Consider the following 6,000-nt stretch of genomic DNA (forward strand, 5'->3'; position numbering starts at 1 on the left):
GGCGCTTCCAGATCTCGAGAACGGCTGGGCCGATTGCGCTCAAATTTGGTACACGGTTGGGGACCAGTTAGTAGGGTGCCGTGCAAAAGTCAGTTTGGACCCCGTTTGCACGTGCGCACGTGCAGAATGCCGCTTCCAGATCTCAGGAACGGCTGGGCCGATTGCGTTCAAATTTGGCACACCGCTAGCGACCGGTTAGAAGGTTGCTTGGCACAAGCCCCGTTAGAAGTACCCTCTCGCCCTTCCCTACGTGCAGGGCTCACTATCTCGCTCGCTCGCTCTTCGCCCAAAAGGCGTTTTACTGGTGATAGTTGTAACAGCTCGATGTTGCCGTAAAAACTGTTATCAGTGTAATTAAAATATGAAGAGTAGATTTCCTTTAACCCGCGCTCCGTTGGGGTCTGCCGACTGCCGAGCAACGCGCCCTGTTGGGAGGGGGGGGGGGCAATTTGGCCCCCTAAGATCTCGAGAACCACGCAACATAGCGACAAGAAGCAAACGGCGTTGGATAGCCCCAATAGGGAACTACCTTGTGACCTACCCCGCGTTCGATGTCTCGCAGACGACGAAGATTCTATGCCGTCCGGCCAATCACGTTCTATAACCGCAGCCGAGCCCTCGCTGACCTTGAACGGGATTGGCCGGACGGCGTAGAATCTTCGTCGTCCGTGAGACATCGAACGCGGGGCTAATTTCATTGACCTAGGTGATAGGTCAAACCGATGACGTCACAGGTGAGGTCAAACTGTCGAATTTTCACCGTTTACAGGTATTTCAAGAAATGCGTTGTAAAATCGAGTAAACTGCATTTCATTGAAAATCATCGATGGGGTATTGTTCGTCAAACACATATTTTGCTATTTGAGGTCACTGATACCAGGTCAGGTCACAGAGGCCAGGTCACTGAGGGTCACAATATGAGAATATCATGTGACGCATGTTTCATGGTCCATTTTATATGCCAAATGTCAAATTATGTGGGTCAGGCAGCCTTTAGGGTCAGTTTAGATTATGTTCTGGTGAAGGTCAGGTCAAATAAGGTCAAATTTCAAAGTTGATATTTTTGCATAAAATTGGTATCGATTCGATGCAGCTCGTCACGGGGAGTTCAATGGTGGTCTGGTCTTTGTTTTGCGCTACGTAGGTACTCTGGAATTGCCAAAAATTGAGTTCAAAAATTTGACGTCATCAATTTTGAGCAGTTTTTTCGCTATAACTTGGTCAAAAAACAGGTATCGATGAAAAAATTGCTATGTAGATAGAAGAGCGCAGGGGCTATCACATCCTATGTTCCGGTTTTTTTAAATTCAAAAAAGTTTTGGGATTTGTTTGCGTTTTTCGAAAAGAAAAGCTTTTTTTAATTTTTTGGGGTCAAAATACAAAAATTTTGAAAATCAGAGATAGCAGTTTTGTAGCGCCCTCTTTCGCTACTCATGACCATATAACGAACTTTGAAATTGCTTAGTAACTGTAGCTTTTGTGAGCGTTTAAAGATTGCATTTTTTTACTCATTTTTGCTCAAAGATGAGCCCAGTTTGACCTCATAACTCCTGACCAAAGGTGACCTAAGATTTGAAATTTTGTGTGAAGGTGTCAAATTGACGCCTGGGAAGGTATCAAAAACTTGGTGTTGCTGCGCGCCGTTGTTTTCTTGCTATTCAGGAAAAACCACAGGGGGGTCATACTGCCCCCCTTCAAACTGGGCGAGGGTTAACCCATTCAGAAGCTCAACACGGTCTCATTTTGCCCTATGCAGCAGCCTGGAGCGCTGGCAAGGACCGGATGTTCAGCAAAGGCCGACTACAGATTGATCCATCTCTCTGACTGGGCGTCTGCTGTCACTGGCGGATCCAGGGGGGGGGGGCATTAGGGGCATATGCCCCCCCCCCCCCCCGACAGGAGCCTGGGGAGGGCATTCAGTACAAGTATGCCCCCCCCCCGTTCAGACTTACACTTCTTACGCCTATAACGAGGAACTAAATAAAAATGGATTAGAAATCCTTCCTAGTAACTACTTTTGTGATCAGAGTCGTTTTAGTAGCCTCAATTTAGTTGTCATTGCTTTATTTTGTAAGTATGTTGCTTCTTAGTTCTTACCACAGGGGAGTCATGCCCATAAGTGTAACTTTAGGTATATCTCTTTGTGGGTGCTCAAGCACCCCCAATCCTGAGCTTAGCACCCCCTGCCTCCCTAAAGCACCCCCTGCCTCCCTAAAGCACCCCCTGCCTCCTTAACCCTCGCCGGACCTATTGGTTTTCTACATACGCGCCGGCCGAGGGGGGGGGACGGGTACGACCCCCCTCGCCGTTTCGCCCCTGGTGGAGCTAGCGCGTCGCGGAAAAAAAACGAGCGTGGGCGCCGTTACGAGATGCAGAGATTGGTACCCGATTTTAAGGTCGTAGGTCAACCGGTGACCTCTGAGGTCAGGTCAAGTGCCCCAAGGTACGGTTCAGTTTTTGGTGAATAACTTCGCAAAAAACGGCCGCAGGGCCGCGATTTTGGCAGCATCGTGTGCGCCTCGCTCAGGCGCGTCGAATGATATACTTTTTGTTCGGGTCAGGTCAACTTGGGGTGTTGACCTCAGGTCAAGGTCAGGTCAGCACCCTAAGGTCACGAAGCTGGTCGAAATAGGTCATGTCGCATATCATTCGATTCGGCAGGTCTTCTTGAGTCCATTGGTGGCTTCCCCGACTCGCTAGCTCAATTTGATCAGGAGTTATTGACGAAAAACTAATATGACCTTGATGACGTCATAAATGACGTCATGCAAGGTCAACATTGCAAAAGTGACGCATCTAACCTTGCAAGGAGTGCATCAAATCACGATTCTGTGTGCTTGGGATAGTTGTAGATCGTTCCTGGCGCCAGAATAGCAGTTTGAATTTTTCCCCATTGACTTATAATGGTGAGGTCACGAAAATGACCTGACCTCATATGACCTTTAGGAAAAATCTGAGATATACAAATTGTGAGACTCATAATGGATACTGGATCCTGCAAGTTTCATTTCCCTGTGACATCTCCTCTGGCAGTGAGGGCGTTGCGAAGTTGCGACATCTGAAGACCGTTCAGAGGTTCACTTATGACGTCATAGGTCAGTGACCTTACCTGACCCAAAAATGCGGTTGGTGTCAAAAGATCTGGCTTAGATCAAAGGTCAGGTATGCCAAGCAGGGCTGCGGAGTCGGAGTCGGAGTCGGAGCCGGTCGGAGTCGACAGTTGTGACCGGAGTCGCAGTCGGAGTCGGAGTCGATTTTACAGGGTGTTTCACTAAAAGTGTCAAAAAGTGAATGCTTATTAAAGATATATAGAATATGCTAATCACGTGGCTGCGCACGTGGCTTTGTTGCAAATTTTTGGACATTTATAATTTATCCATTTAAGATATATTTTACACTCATACGGAGCGAGGGCAGGAGGACAAAGTTACTAGTCATTTTTTCCTTATGCAGAACAAGAACAGGCTATTTACACCGCAACTACTCTCTCACCTCGCTACGTTCCAGATTATTAAAGTTTCAAAGGGCTTGTTGAGAGGTTTAAAAGGGTTCCTTCGATGCCGGTTTTAGTCCAAAAAAGGCGGGGTTGCCCCCACCTCTCGGCGGAAACCGTTGAGAAGGTCAGGGTCTTTTTGAGGGCCTTTGAAGATAACAAGAAGCTAATTCCAACATCAGAAATAGCCAGGGCCTTACAAGTTATTAAAATCAACCACTGTAACGGCTGTAGCCACCAGGAACTGACTGGACCAGAAGCTCCTGGGCCGAATAATCAGCTGCCTCGCCGCCCGCCCCTGGCCAGCGCGAAGCCCCGATCTGTCAAGGCTAAGCCTCTGGTTTGGTCAGTGACTCAGTAGCTCTCGCAGAGCTGAGGAAGACTCAAGTCGCATCACTTCGGGAGCTGAAGAGCACAATTCAAGGCTTTGCCGACAGTCTGGACGCTGAAGATGAAAACGGGCTGTGAGTCACCTCCGGACACGTACCGAAACGGTGCATCAAAAGAAGGGGCAGATGTGTGGAATAGGTTTGAGTGACGGTGATATCGTTTTTATATATTCAAATGTCCAACAATTGCGGATGAAATGATATGCAAATTTTCTTTAAAAACATTGTTATTATGTGCATTATGACCTTTTGCTTTTTGACACTTTTAGTGAAACACCCTGTAGAAACCCGAGCCGGAGTCGGAGTCGGAGTCACCGAAAATCTGTCGACTCCGCAGCCCTGCTAGGTCTGCGGAGTCGGAGTCGGGAGTTGGAGTCGGTCGGAGTCGACAATTCTGCCCGGAGTCGGAGTCGGAGTCGGAGCTGGTTTTTGAAAGCCGGAGTCGGAGTCGGAGTCGGAGTCGCCGAAAATCCATCGACTCCGCAGCCCTGAATTGCCAAGTTTCAGCTCTCTATCGCCAGCGTGTTCGGAGCTATTGCGAAAAAACCCTATGGGGGGCGGCACCCGCCCCCCCCCCCTCGGCCGGCGAGGGTTAAAGCACCCCCAGCCTCATCAAAACATTCCCAGCTGACTCAAGACCCTCAATAATCAGTATTTTCTTCTCCAGTAATCTCCAGTAATAATAATTTTCTTCTGTATTGAGCTCAGTGAATCATGCAAATACTATGCTTATACTCAATTCAGTGACTAAGGGAATACCTATACATTGAATAAATTACCACAAATTAAGATGCATGATATATGTGTTTACATTACATCTGATATTATGGTGCTTGGAACTAAGTAAGATCTCCAATCTAACATAAATGAAGGTTGGCAAACAATGTCAATGGCTGTAAAATTTATCGACATTCACAACACCATACCATACCACACTTAGTTCCTCTGTTTGGGTAAAACATACAAGCATGTATAAGCAGCCGCCAGCCTAACAATATCCAATTTTCTGTAATATTCTAAAAGTTCAGTACAACCTGGGCCAATGAATCAAGTGGGACATGATGACAGAGAGATCCCATAGCTGCCCAGTGTTCGGGCGTACTGGAAAGCCTCACGCCGGAAGGACGTGGAAGGGTGGTAAAAGTCCACCGACGGACCTTGTGCCAAAAATTGATTGCACAACCGAGGAATATGCACAGAAAGACAGTTCTTTACGGTGTTCACTCTCCCGAAGGGCACATGAAACAAGCCCGTGCGGCGGTTACGCCTCCCAGGCACATTGACCCTCGCCGGCACAGGCCAATTTGCGTCCTTCGACGGCACAAGGGGGGGGGGGGGGTGGTACGACCCCTCACGTTTGGCCCCTGATCGAGCAAGAGCTTAGAGGAAAAAACGAGCGTGTTGCCCGTCACGAGAGGAAGCCGATGCTATCCAACTTTTAGGTCCTAGATCATCGGCCGACCTTTCAGGTCAGGTCAATGACCCAAAAGCCGGGAAAATCGGGACCTGTTTGAAAGTCGTTAAGTGTGGCTGCTATGGGGTTTTCTGGGGTGCTGATCACGAATATCGTGTTAGTTTTGATCACAGATGATGTCTTTAAGCATTTAGACCAGGTCGGGTCAGGTCAGGTCAGGTCAACAGGTAGGGGTCGTGACGGGTATTCGTAGAACGCGTCAACCGCCTCTGACAGCTTCGTAGCATTTTACGAAGGCACCAAAACTACTGCGTAATGTTGAAATGGTTGATAAATTCGAGTTCAGCTAAAAAAAAACTAGCCTAGAAACTTGTAAAACTCGAAAAAGTGAACCGAGGTCACCAAAGGTCAGTGACCTGACCTGACCATCAGGTGACCTTGACATCCACCATGCATGCGAGCAACATCAGATCACATGTTTGAAGGTTTGAAACCACACACAAAAAAATATTAACACCGTCAGCGGTGTAATTGCACACTGCACAGTACATATCTGAGCACTTGAGGAAAGTTAATTTAGTCCCTTCCCCACTTAACCCTCGCCCGCACATGGGGGGGGGGGTGGTTGCCACCCCCCCAGGTAGTCTTTCTGCTCTGCACTCAACATTTTTAGAGCTAGAAGGCTGATTTTTCGTATAGCTGCT

Source organism: Amphibalanus amphitrite, unplaced genomic scaffold (assembly GCF_019059575.1).
Source record: "Amphibalanus amphitrite isolate SeventyFive unplaced genomic scaffold, NRLGWU_Aamphi_draft 001909F_arrow, whole genome shotgun sequence".
NCBI lineage: Eukaryota > Metazoa > Arthropoda > Thecostraca > Balanomorpha > Balanidae > Amphibalanus > Amphibalanus amphitrite.